The sequence below is a fragment of the Ictidomys tridecemlineatus genome, chromosome 9 (genome assembly GCF_052094955.1).
Source record: "Ictidomys tridecemlineatus isolate mIctTri1 chromosome 9, mIctTri1.hap1, whole genome shotgun sequence".
Taxonomy (NCBI): domain Eukaryota; kingdom Metazoa; phylum Chordata; class Mammalia; order Rodentia; family Sciuridae; genus Ictidomys; species Ictidomys tridecemlineatus.
The window spans coordinates 39000496-39014799 of NC_135485.1; the positions used below are offsets into that span (position 1 = coordinate 39000496).

The 14304-nt window shown below is 40.5% G+C and overlaps 1 protein-coding gene across 5 annotated transcripts in view; it reads right to left on the minus strand.

The window, feature by feature from the left end:
* Nucleotides 1-14304, minus strand: part of Lnx1 (ligand of numb-protein X 1) — a 167154-nt gene that overhangs the window by 117215 nt on the left and 35635 nt on the right. For 3 of the 5 annotated variants that reach the window (XM_078021295.1, XM_078021293.1, XM_078021296.1), the window contains exons 3-5: nucleotides 7967-8005; nucleotides 4097-4155; nucleotides 2152-2203 (exon numbers count right to left, since the gene is read on the minus strand). The exons of 1 other annotated variant lie outside the window; for it this stretch is intronic. The gene's annotated coding sequence lies outside the window, so the exon portion shown is untranslated. Of the gene's footprint in view, nucleotides 1-295; nucleotides 661-2151; nucleotides 2204-4096; nucleotides 4156-7966; nucleotides 8006-14304 lie in introns of all 5 variants that reach the window. One more of the 5 variants, XM_078021294.1, reaches the window with a different exon arrangement.

Genomic DNA, 14304 nt, shown 5'->3' on the forward strand with positions numbered 1-14304 from the left:
TGCCCAGTTGGGAGCCCTCTAGCTCTGCTTCCTCGTTCCATGCTGATTCTCCAATTTAACCATTAGCATTTTGAAGGTGATATTTTGGCCTCTATAATCACCCTTCTAAATTTTCCTCAACCCAGATGGAAAAGAGGGGCGGTGTTCATTGGGGTTCCCCTGGGCTGCCTCTAAAACCTGATTGTGGCTCCCATAACAACCAGGGTGCCTCTTCTAGGCTCCTTCCCATACAGCACCATGGTGACAGCGTTCATTTATCATTGCCTGGATAGTCATCATGCACTTTGCCTCTTACCTTACTGAATCTTGGCAGAAATCCCATGGACTGTGTTATTAACAGAAGAAGAAGTTGGCTCTCTGAGAGGTACAGTGACTTGTCCTCATGTCTGGCTGGTTCCAGACAGATGTGAGGCTCTCTCCCGGCTGTTAGGAGTACAGTCTGTGCAACTCCTGCTCCATCTCAGAGCTCGACTCTGCTGCCCTCTCCTCTGTGGAACCTGCCTGACTTCCCCTCGCAGATATTGGTGCCTGTTCTGTGCTCCCGGCAAACTCCACTTGAGCAATTATTTGACTGCTTCTAGTTTTTTAAAGACTTTCTCCTCTCTCAACTGCAAAGTAAGGAGAATAACTTCTTCTGTCATCTTGGGCTTAGTTCAATACCTGGAAGGGACATTGGAGGACTTCAACAAATTTCAAATTTTAGAGATGGAAGGCTGGGGATGTAGCTCCCTGGTAAAGTGCTTGCCTAGCATGCAAGAGACACTGGGTTTAATTCCAGTACCACAATAAATAAAAAAGACAAACAAACAAATAATAAAGAACTAAAGATGAATACCAAAGAAAAAAAATGAAGGAAATACACATAGTTACATTAAATCCTGAGTCTTTTCCCAGGAATCAAGACTTATATGTTTTGGGATGGGAGCTATCACATTTAATTCTCACAGTTACACACAATAATCCCAATATTATTCACACATTCACTCACTTAAGCAACAAATGTATTAATTGCCTCCAATATGCTAGTTGGTGTCAAGGATAAAAGAATTTGACTTTAAGGAATTTATTTCATAGTCAAGATATTTATAGACAAATGAAATGCAAGGTGGAGATTATCATGACAGAGGAAGGTTGCAGATGCAGTTACAGGAGACAGGGGACCAGCTTGCTTCTTCTAATTCAAGATTCCAAATTGTTAAAAAGCACTTGCCTGAGATCACCCACCAAGTCAATGGCAGAGCTAACGTTTGAGCACAGGCTGCTAGGTGGTAGATCCAGTCATCTTCCCAGGTCCCCAAACAGTCTTGCCTTGACCCTTAGTCACGTAGGACCACACGGAGAAGAAGGCTCATGAAAAGAAGGACCTCTACCTTCTTCTGGTTTTGAAAGTTCATCACCCCAAAAGATCTAAACTTTTTAGGGTATCATGGTTCACACTAATGTTAGAGGCAGGTTCTCTGAGTAGGTACAAAGACCAGCTAGGGTCATAACTTTGGTTTCTATTTTCATGTCCACAGTCAAGGTTGGCTAGCTCCTTGACAAGGCTTTGAAAAATTTCTGTGTTGTGCGGTGACAGTAACAACTGAATACTAAGATGAATTAAAGTCCTTTAAGGTGGAGTTGGCATCTCAGTAGACCTTTTTTTAAAAAGATGCACACCTGAAGCATTATAAGTTTAAAAGCGTTATTATAATCCCCATCCCTTTTCATTCTACTTTTGTATGTTCAGTCTTCAGTAGAAAATAACAAATTGCTATATTTTTATGTCAACCATCCACACACCCCCTGGGCTTTATGCTGTTTAGTAGAGGACTCTGTTCAGGTTTAAAAGCACAAGTCTTCAAACATTTTCCCAAGGGGGTTGAAAATTCATAAAGTGACTTAAGGACACATACACACAAGAAATGTCCCCAAGGAATGTAGTGGAAAGGGTAAAAGCAAGATAGGAACTGCATTGCTGGACCACGTGGGGGTGAGATGTTCAGGAGAAGCCAGCTTTCTTGGTGGGGAAGTGTATTCCTTCCAGTGAACTTTCACTTCCATGCAAGAAAGGGCAGGGCCTCCAAGACAGAAAACACAGCAGAGAGCCCGTCTCCATGGTCCTCCTGAGGGGAAGAATCAAGGAAAGAGAGAATCATGAAAACCACTCACCAGTAGTGGGTAGACGGCCCCTCAGTCAGCTTCTGAGCAACAGGGTCTCTCTCTGCAAAGGGAAGCTCATTTGACTTTTCTCCAATCATGAGACATGAAAACACTCTTTTTCTAATTTGCACAATTACACTGGACGAAGTGACCTCTCTTCTCAGCCCTTTTAGAGCTGAATTCTTCACTGCCAAGGAGAACCCCAATAAACAGGTGCTAATCCATGGTGAGGTGCTCAAGGCAAACAAGGTTAGGCCTCTTGGTAGCCATTAAGCCACAGCAAGATGGAGCAGTGGGTGTGGACTTGGGGAGGGCTTGCCCGTCTATTTCTGATAACTCTGGGCCCAGAAGTAGCTATCTCCTCCCAGTCTGGAAGCTGAACTTCCAGTCCAGAGCTTACATTATCACCAAGTAATGAATACTTTTCTTGCAACTGTCCTTAGTCCATTATAAGAGTGTGGGGTATTATTATAATGTACCTTCTCTGGAGTCCCCCGTTATTGAGTAGCTCAACTAATGTTGACTTTCACTGCAGTCAAGGGACCACAGTATAGGTGAGAGAGCAGAAGCTAATTCCTTCTGGGATATCAGCATACCAGAGAAGCAGCTTGTATTTTGCATTGAAATCCATTCAGCTTGGACCACTGATAGCATATGGAGGGTTAAGAGCTAGGTGCAGTGTTATTAACCAGTACAGATAGTACAGGCCCCAGATCTCCAAGTTCCCTGTTTGTCATGTCTTAATTTGAGCCTTTGCCGGTATCAGTGCCAGCCATCGTCCAGGGTGACCAGACTGGTTCTTCCCGCTGCAGCCTTCCCCCTAAGATAGCACAGTCCCCCCCTCAACCACTTTCTCTTAGTCTGCCTAGGAGGTGGACTGGAAGGACAACCCTGACGAGTCCCGCCCCAGCTGTACTGACGCCCCCAGATTGAGTGACTCTCACTGAGATGCCTCCCTAGGGTGACCAGTCCTTCTGAGTGATTAGGCTGCATCTGAACATATACCGTTCCGTGGGTTCACCCACAACTCACAGCAGTTGTGAGTACACATGAGTGTGGCAGCAAGCAGATGGGGTCCTTACTATTCAGTGCCATGTGGCCATGGGGTTTTGGCAGAGAGGACAGCAAGTTATGCTAAGGACGTCCCCTCCTCATCTCAGTTTCACACACCAACTCCTTGGTCTGTGAGGTTCCTGGTTTGCCTTCAACTCATTTCAAGGTAGCATCTTCTCTGGAATGAGGAACCAGGAACCGCAGACCAGGGTCACTGACAGGCCGGTCCCCACCGACAGTCAGGCGAAAGCCAGTCTCTCCCAGCTGGGTACCACTGTTTCTGCCTGTCTCTCACACCCGTGCCCACAAGTCCTCCCACTCTGTGGAATCTGTAAATAGGCTGCGCTCTTCACCCCTGCTTGAATGGCTGCCACCTCCCATGAGCATCGTTGTCCTCCCTGGGAGAAGATCACACGAGGTTTCATAGAATAGCAGAAGTGGCTCCTCATCACGAAGCCTTAGAATGCTACTGATGGGATAGAGTAAGACATGGAAACTGGGGTCTATCGATGCTCCTGCCCAAAGCACTGTGAGACATTCTCCTCCACAGTGTCATGCGGATTGGGGCCAAAGGTAGCCAGTGAGCCCTGCTGCCTGTGATCCTGACACCACAGGAGGATTAGTCCAGGTCCCTTGAGCAGCAGACACCTTCAGGAGATAAAAGACCTGTGACTTGATTAGGGGAAATAACCTGTATGAGTGCCCTGGGTTATGGCGTGAGAATGGCTGGAAGAGCTGTCAGACTGCAATTCAAAGCCAAGGCCAGTGAAGGAGGAAGAGGAAAGGTGGGGTGGAAGTGTGCTTGGGCCACAGGGCTTTCCGATCTACCCCTGGTAGATCATCTGGCTCTATTTCCAAGCCAGCTAAACCTGAAAGTCTAGAAAGTTGACAGCTTTCTTACTTTTTCGAGTGTGCCTTAGCACTGGCAGTGCGTATGAAGCTCCAAATCTGCTTTTGAGACTAAAAAGAAAAGGAAAACACAGGCAAAAAATTAGCAGAGACAATGAGAGGACTCATCACTTGTCACTTTTTTTTCCTGTAAAAAGGTCCTTTCCAGTTGTAAAATGCTAAAATCAAATGATGCTCTGATCAACAAAATTCTTAACGATCAAAGAAAAACATTTTTCCAATAGGGCAAGCACAGCCATGTCACAGTGTCAAGGCTGCCCCTGAGCCAGCCCTGGCCTTGACATTGCCAGACAAAACTGACAATTCTTAACGATGGCAATGGTGCAGAAACAAGGGGAGCTGCCCAAATCTACTTGTGGGTTCATGAATTTGATGGAGAATAATTTACCCAATTGATGCTAAGTCCATTTGAAGTTGATGATAAGCTGCTGATCTTTGTTCTACCCTTCATAGGAAAAAAATATTATTCTTTCCCCACTGACACACTAAATGTACACTAGAAGCTAAAGCTGCACTCTATATTTGTCTTCTTATCACGAGTATGTACTTCCTGCACTGGATGATGTTTGAAGAAAGAAGAACTGAGACCAAATGAGAAGTGACATGTCTTTAAAGTCCTTATCCTTACAAGATGCTTGAAGTAAAGGGGCTGCTCAAGGAAAATCAGTGAATCCTCTAGACTTCAATGCTAGATGAACAAGAAGCAGAACTGGCAGAGCCCATGCTGAGGTGGGCGTATAGAGGCAGGAAGGAGGAAAAGGAAATAGCCCAGGAACTCACTGAAACTGTAGTGAAGATTCTGAATTTCCTGGGTGGTGGTATTGGGGGTCAGGCCAAGTTTTAACTAGACCTCAAAGGGTATGCAAGGTCATATCTGATGTCTGGAATATACTTAGGCTCCGTTTCTTTGTTTCTTGTAACAAAAAATCGGGGCTAGGGATGTGGCTCAAGTGGTAGCGCGCTCGCCTGGCATGCGTGCGACCCGGGTTCGATCCTCAGCACCACATACCAACAAAGATGTTGTGTCCGCTGAGAACTAAGAAAAAATAAATAAATATTAAAAAATTCTCTCTCTCTCTGTCCCCCTCTCTTTAAAAAAAAATCAATTATGATACCAGCCCAAAGTGAGAGACAGACTAAATTGTCTTTTATGTAATGAACTAGAAGGTAAATCCCTCACGTCTAAGGATTTGTGCTCATGTTTGATTGGAAATTAGCCTTTTGGGTGGGAATGGCAGGTTATAGGCTAAGAAGAGAGGGTGCTGGGGCAGGAAACTGGAATAGAGGCTGCTATGCATGCACCAGATTCCAGGAGTGACATGCTACCGTATGTACCTCTGAATTCCCCTTCCAGATTAATGGAGAGGTCAAGATTGTGATGTAAGTTTGTTTCTTCTCTCTTGCCTGATATTGGCTCCACCTATCTCACTCCGACACAAACTATCATTGGGTCCTGCATTCTCCCTTGGTTATCCTACACCTTGTGTTGCACCTTGATCCCTTTCATAAGCTGTTTTCAGTTACCTGACAAGGGCACCTGCTTCCTGCCCAGTTGGAGACACTGGCTCAAAGACACACCCAGTCCTCTTTCCTCTGTGCCCAGGGCTTATAGGGAAAGCTAAAAATCCTGCTCCTTTTGTGGCCAGAAAGTGTATAGATAAGATTAGAATCCGGAGAAAACTCAAATAATGGTCAAACCACTGAAATCATTGTATCAAAATAAAAATATAAAAATAAGATAAAATAAATAATAAATTAAAGAGAAGAAATAAAATTAGGTACGGTTGTCCCTTGGTAACCAAGGAGGCTTGGTTCCAGGACCTCCTACAGATACCAAAATCCATTATATGATGTCAAATCCCTTATATAAGATGTTGAAGTATTTGCACATAACCTACCTACATCCTCTTCTATACTTTAAATCATCTCTAGTTAACTTATAATACCCAGGACAAAGTAAATGCTACGTAAATAGTTGTTATACTGTATTTAGGGAATAATGACATAAAGGCGTGTACATACATTGTTATGGTTTGGATATGTAGCTTCCCCTAAAAGTCTCATGTGTGAGACAATGCAAGAACATTCAGAGGTGAAATGTTTGGGTTATGAGAGCATTTACCCAATCAGTGAATTAATCCCTTGATAGGAATTAACTGAGTGGTTCCTGTGGCTGGAGGAGGTAGGTCACTGGGGACATGACTTTGGGGTACACATTTGATGAGCTGAGCGTAGTTTCTCTGCTTTCTGATCATCATGTGAGCCGCTTCCCTCCACCACCCTTTTTCACCATGGTGTTCTGCCTCACCTCAAGCCCAGAGCAATGGAGCCCCGAAGATACTTTTCTTCCTCTACAATTGTTCTTCTCAGGTCTTTCAGTCATGGCAGTGAAAAAGCTGACTAAAACATACATAGTTGGTACAGACTTAATTTTTTTTGAACATTTTCAATCCAAAGTTGATGGAATCTGTGACTTTAGAACCTGCAGCTCCGGAGGGCCAGCGCACATCCACCATGTAGTAGTGCCCCAGAGAACATGGCCTTGCCTCCCTCCAGCACTGTGCACCTGTAGCCAGGTTACCAGTGACATTGCTAAAGCTGAACCCAATGGTGGTTGTCAGTCTTAATCTACTGCTTTCTTTTGCACCGGACTCCAGCTACACTTGCTTCCTTGCTCTTCCCTGCACATGTGAGACACACCCTCACCATAAGACTTGGTAATGCCTGTTATTTCTGCCTGGACTACTCTTCTCTAGATGCCCACGTAGCTACTCCCTTTTGTCCTTCACTTTTATTCAACAGGGCCTGTCATGACGATGTATAACTGCAACCTACCCTCTTATATGCTAGTGCCGTGTACCCTACTCAACTCTTCTTTTTCTCCTTAGCAGTTAGCACTTGTAATACACCACGTTAACTGCTTCTTGGTTATGGGTATTGTTTATCACTGGCCTCCTCTCACCCAATTTCTTGAGATCAGGTGTCTTTGTTTGACCCACCAATGCCTAGAGTAGAATGTAGAACAAAGTAAGTGTTCAATTAATATTTTTTGAATAAGGAAATAGCAGAGACTTTCCTATTACACTGAAACACACAATTTAACTGCATGCTGTTAATAATAAGGGTACAGACTTAATAACGAGAAGAAAAGAAGCACATGAAGAGGTTTATATTTATATCTGAAATATAAAATTAACATCAGCAAAAATGCTATTTAAGTGCTGAGAGCCATAGCCAAGTAGGAATGACGCATGGCATTTTGGGTTGAAAGGTGACCCCAGCAAGCCACTGAGATGATAATGGTTATGTTAAGATGCACATTCAATTGGAGATTAGACCCCTGCTGTCTGCCTTGGCCTGCTACTTTGGAGCTCTCTAGGGACTCCAGAGAGTTCCCCTTGGTTGGGGAGTGCAGTAGGAGGGAATTCCGGAGGAGGGATTTCCTGTTGGAATAGTGTGTCCCGGGAGGAGCCACGTGTTGAGGTGTTCCACATTTTTCCCGGGAGCGTGTATGGAGTGTGCTGGTGGAGTTCAGAAATAAAGTTTGTTCCTGCTTGAGTGGCTTGTGATTTTGTGCCCAGCCAGACTGCGGCATTTAAGTGTAAAATCATTCAACAGAATAAAAAGAATAAAAAGAAGATATTTGGGCAGGACAAAGGACACTTTTTAATAAAGAAGATACAATGATCATAAAACTGTGTACATCAAACACCAAACATCTAAGAGGAAATCATGAACTCAAATCGAATTCCATGCCATGTATGAGTTTGTCAGGACGAACTCAACTACTATGTACAACTATAAAGCTCTAATAAAAATAAATAAATGAGTAAACAAATGTACCTGGAGCATAAAAACTCACCAATGTTGTATATTAGATCTCTAGACTCGTTCGCCCTACCTGTAGAAACAAAAACTATTAGAAATATAATAACAGCTTGATTTTTAAAAAGTATAATTAGAATGTCATTAGAATAAACCTGAAGCTATGAGCAGGAGATTAGATAAGACAGAGATACGCAAAATTAATGGAAGGCAATTGAATTATCTATGAAATGTTGAAAGAATATGAAAATAATTTAGAATCAAATCAAGTAGCAAAAAGATGAGTTGAATCTAAAAAGTGATAAAACAACATCCCTCTCCCCAAATCCTGTGGTTTTCCCACTCCTCGGAGAATTGTGGGAGAATACAGAAGATCCAGATCACAAAATCAGTGAGACTTAGTGTCCCCATTAGTATATGGAGAACAAGCTGCCAGGTCAGCTAAGTGCCATACCTAGGATGAGCATGGCATCAATTCTCCCATATTCTAGTGACCAAAGGAGTCACAAAGACCACCAGATTTAGAGTGATGGAGAAAGACTCTACTTTTAGGTGGGGAGTGGCACAGACTCCTGACAGAGTGTGAGGGATGGGAAGAGTGGTATGGTACTCACTTGAAAAATACAATCTACTGCAACAGATTATTAGAACACTTAAAAATAAATTTCAGCACATTATCATTTTAATTTGTATAAGTTTAAGGTGCACAACCGTAATGTTTTGATATACATATGTATAGTGAAGTGTTATGGTTTAGATGTGGTGTCCCCCAAAAGCTCACATGTGAGACAATGCAAGAAGGTTCAGAGGAGAAAGGATTGGGTTGTGAGGACTTAACCCAATCAGTGATTTAGTCCCCTGACAGGATTAATTGAGTTGTTAGGGTCTGTAACAAGTCAGGATGGCACCTGGCATTTTGCCAGAGGGAGTGGTTTGTGAAGTAACGCCAGTGAGCCATTAAGTGTGGAGATTCCTTATTGGTTGACTGCTGTATCTAGTTTATGTTAATTAAGATGAGCTGTGTGGAATGTATATATACCCCTCCTGTCCTACAACAAACGGCTCCCACTCCTGCTGTATCAATCTACACAAGTTGTTCGTCGTCCCCGTGTCCCCCTCCCCCCTGGTTATTTTGCTGCAGCCGGGCTGCAGCAGTGAGTGGTAACTGAAGTAGTAGGGTTAGCTGGAGGAGGTGGGAATTGGGGGCGTAGCTTTGTGGTATATATTTGTAGCTAGAGAGTGGAGTCTCTCTCTCCCTGTTTCTGGATGATGGTGTGAGCTGCTTTCCTCGGCCACACTCTTCTGCCATGATGTTCTGCCTCACCTTGAGCCCTGAGGAATGGAGCCAGCCTTCTATGGACTGAGACCTCTGAAACCGTGAGCCCTTCAATAAACCTTTTCACCGTGAGCCCTTCAATAAACCTTTTCTCCTTTACAGTTGTTCTGGTTGGGTCTTTTATTCACAATAGCAAAAAAGCTGATTAAACCATGAAGGAATTATTACAGTTAAGTTTAGGTGTGGTACAAGTACCTAAAATATACTCAGCAAATTTCCAGTATACAGTACACTATTATTAATTACAATCCTAGACTCATTCATCCTACAGAACTACAACTTTGTACTCCTTGACCTACATCTCTTCATGCTCCTCCTCACTCACCCCTGTTATTCATTCTACTCAGTTTCCATGTATTCAATTTTTTTAAAGATTCCATATATAAGTGAGATCACACAGTATTTTTCTTTTTTCTGACATTTCACTTAGCATAATGTTCTCCAATTTCATTCTTGTTGATGCAGATGTCAGGGTGTGTGTGTGTGTGTGTGTGTGTGTGTGTGTGTGTGTGTACCACAATTCCTTTATTCATTCATCAAGCAATGGATACTTTGGTTGTTTCTATACTGTGACTTCATGAACAAAGCTGCCATTAACATGAACATCAGATAAATTTATCAAGTGATGACTTCATTTTCTTTGGATACAACCCCAGGGAAAGGATAGCTGGGTCATATGATAGTTCTCTTATTTCTTTCGCTTTTTTTTTTTTTTTTTTTGAGGAGCCTCCATAATATTTTCCAGAACAGTTGAACCAATCTACCTTCCCATTCACAAGGTGCAGAATTCCCTTCTCTCTGCACCCTCCCTAACACTGTTATCCCTTGTCTTCTTGTTAACAGCCATCTAACAGGTGTGAGGTGACCTCTCATTGTGGCTTTGATTCTTTTCCCTGATGATTGGTGATGTTAAGCACCCTGTGACCATTTTTATGTCTTATGTGGAGAAATGTCTATTCAGGCACTTTGTCCGTTTAATAAGTCAGATTTGTTTGTTTGCTTTTTGCTATTGTGTTGTGTGAGTCCCTTACATGTTTTGGATGTTAGCCCCTTGTCAGACACATGGACCATAAATGTTTCTCCCCATCCACAAGCTCCCTTTTCAGTTGGTTCATTGTTTCCTTTGCTGTGCAGAAGCTTTTTAGTTTGGTGTTGTTCCATTTGTTTATTTTTGCTTTTGTTGCCTGTGTTTTTGTTATTCTATAAAAAAAAATCATGTATACACGAAGACCAATGTCAAGGAGCTTCTGTTTTATTTCAGGTGTGTCATTGTTTCAGAACTTATATTAGACCTATAATTAATTTTGAATTGACTTTTGTGTAAGGTTTGAGTTAAGAGGCCAATTTTATTTATTTATTTATTTTTGCATGTGGATATTCAGTTTTCCTAGCACCATTTATTGAAGAAAATATTCTTTCTACATTGTATCTATCTTCTTGGTGCCCCTGTTGAAAATTAGTTGACCAAATATGCTTGGGTTTATTTCTGGGTCTTTTTTTTCAAGAAAACTAGTAAAATACTGTGATATATTAACTTTATATCACATAATTGATAGTGCAGTTAAACATGTTAAAGAGGTTTCATAACTAGGTTGTAAAATTTCCCTTAAAAAAGATTATATTTTCTGCTAGATTATAAATTTAATAATATCTTTAAATTTAAAAGCTAAGTAGGTATTTCCTCTTAGGATGTAAAAAGCTGGATGAAGCCTCACTAACACCACTGTACAGAAATAGCCATTGTTGGTACACTTCAGAATTTGAAAGCAGTTCAGAGAAGGTGAGTTGCAGGATGGAAAAGGAGCATGCAGGATAATCTACAAAATCATAATTTTTCTTGGGTTCATTAGAGAGCTGAGACTGTAGGAGCAAGTAGCCTGAAATCTAAGGAAAATTCCAACACACAAACTAGCTTACCCAAAGCTGTGCATGAGAGGAGAACAGATGTGCCGGGCACGGTGGCGCACACCTGTAGTCCTAGCGGCTCAGGAGGCTGGGACAGGAGGATCACAAGTTCAAAGCCAGCCTTAGCAACAGTGAGGTGCTAAGCAACTCAGTGAGACCCTATCTCTAAATAAAGTACAAAATAGGGCTGAGGATGTGGCTCAGTGGCATGGCAGAGCACCCCTGAGTTCAATACCTGGTACCCAAAATAAATAAATAAATAAATAAAGAGGAGAAGAGATGTGCTATAAAAGCAGATATGAAAAACTAGTAATGAGTTTCTGAAGCTAATTTTAGAAACTTTAGAGCCCCAATTACAAGGGGAAGTCACATCCACATACAAGCTCTTCTCATAACAGAAGACATCAAGCCAAAATTTATCATTGATTCGCTGAACTTTTTTTTTTCTTTTTTCCTATAGGGTATTGAACCCAGGGGCACTTAACCACTGAGCCTCATCCCAACCCTTTTTAATTTTTTTATTTAAAGACAGAGTCTTGCTAAGTTGCTTAGGTTCTCACTAAATTGCTGAGACTGGCTTTGAACTTGTGATCCTCCTGCCTCAGCCTCCCAAGCCACTGGGATTACAGACGTGTCCCACCATGCCTGACCCAATTCACTGAAATTCTGAGAGAATACCATGCAGGATAAATCCCTGCCTCTCTACCTCATGAAAAACAATATTCTTAGACACATCACATTTAAACTGTTGAAAACCAAAAATGAAGAAAGAAGACAGATGGCAATCAGAGGAACAAAAATAGCAGATTTGTCAAACTATCAAAGTCAAAATACCATGTAAGAACATCTTTGAAGTGTTGAAGGGGAGGAAAACTGACAACCCCAATTCTGTACTCAGTGAAATAGTCTTTCAAATAGGAAGGGAAATGAAGGCCTTTTCAGACATGGACTGAGAGTATTTGTTATCATCAGACATGAGTTACAAGAAATCTTCAGGAAAGTAGTTCAGGCAGAAGGAATGTGCTATCAGACAGAAACCTAGATCTACATAAAGAAATGAAGGATACTAGAAATGGTAAAAATGAATGGACTGCCGAACTCAGATCGCTTAACATACTTGGGAGTACTTCTCTACTCCAGACTGAAGACACAGGACAATTCATCTTCCCCAAACTGCTTTCAAAGATCTAAAGTGTACCAACAATGGCTACTTAAGTACAACTTGGCAGAAGATCTCTCAGTTAAGGAAGAGTGGGACTGAATTTACTGAAGAACAAAAGGGTGGTCAAGTGGAAGAAAATACATAGTGAAGATAAGAAAAACTCATTGAAGTTAGATGAGCATTGAAAAATCTACTTTAAGTAAAAGAGATAAGGAAGAACTAAAATTTACAATCCATAATTTTAACAACTTAAAATTTAATTAAAAATAAGAATAATATGTTTTAATCTACAAGCCATCCTTGAACACACCAAAAAAATTTCAGTGACTCAATATATCTCTTTGGACTGTGTTGGAATGTTCTAGAGAAAGAAAAAAGAAGTAATTGACTAATTCTTTTTACTTATTTAGTAATTACATAGCACCTTCCATGTGCTAATTCCTATTCTAAACATCTTACAAATATTAAATAATTTAATGCTCACAATAACCCCATGAGGCAGATACTATTTTTTATATATTTACAGATGTGCTCAAGGTCATGTATAAAGTCAAGATTTGAAAGTAAACGCTTTCTATGAAGTCCTTACTTTTTGTTTGTTTATTTAAGATGAGGCTTTTGCTAGCTGCTCAAGCTGGCCTAAAACCTGTAGGCTCAAACAATCCTTTGGCTTCAGCCTACCAGGTAGGTTAGATTTTTATTTTAACCTATGTGCCGTGCTTCTTCCCACACATGACAAATAAATAAACTCCCGTATTCCTGCTACAAAAATTTGCATCATTTTCTACATATCTACAGAGCATTTAAAAAGACTGAACATGTACATGACTACAAGGAAAATGCAGCAATTCCAAATTTACAAGCCAAATTAAATACCAAAGAAAAGTGTGAAGACCTCAGTTTATGTTATGTAATCAAAATTCCATAAGAAAAAAAATTTTAAAGTTGACAAAAATAAATTGAAAGTTAAATACTTCAAAAACATTCAGCTCAAAGAGGAAATATAGAAATTACTGATAATTTCAAAAACCATATAAAAGAGAACTTTGTAACATTCTCTAGGAATCTGCGGACGTTCTGAAAAATTCTATAACCCAAGTGCTTGCCTATGGAAAACTTCAGATGAGAATTAAACTAAATCCCCATTCTAAAAAATCAGAAAAAAATAAGAATGATCGATAAAGGTAAAAGCTTAAATTAATGAAACAGGAATCAGAACATGTAGTAGAATATATGAATAAATTTAAAAATTTTTATATAAAAACATCTAAACATGTATACATATCTGTAAATAGGCTTAACTTTTTTAAAAGGGGGAAAAAGCAAAATTATAAATGATCAGGAAGCAAAAAGAACAGATATTAAAATGACTAAGGGTATTAAAAATAATAAAATATTAAACTATGACAACGAACTTGAAAACTGGAATAAACATTGGAAAAGAAGAAGTAAAACTATTTACATTTGCAGATGATATGATTGTAAACCTAGAAAACCCAAAGGAATCTAGTAAAAACGTCATTAGTCCTTCTCTACTCTAGAAATTAGGGGTGGAAAAATGTTTTTAAAATGATGAAAACCAAAAAAAATGCCTGTGAAGTGCTTACAAATAGATGCAATAAGAAGGAAATTGGCAACAATAACTTATTCCCCTTATGTGCAAAAAGGAAAATGAAGAAATGGAAAGAGGTACCATAATCTTGGATGGGAAGACTCGTTGTCATAAAAGTATTAGGTTCCTCAAATTGTATGTGTGTTTCATTAAAAACGACAAGATATGTTTTTGGTTTATTCATTTGCTTTTGGTAATTGGATAAAGTGACCTTGAACTGTTAGAGAAAAAAATTAAATACCAAAGAAAAGACAAGTAAGCTTGGAAGAATAACTAGAGATGGTCAGGGGACTGGCTTAGAAGTTATTAGAACCTTTATAAAGCCACTGTATTATAGTAAGTGTCTTTTTAGATTCCAAT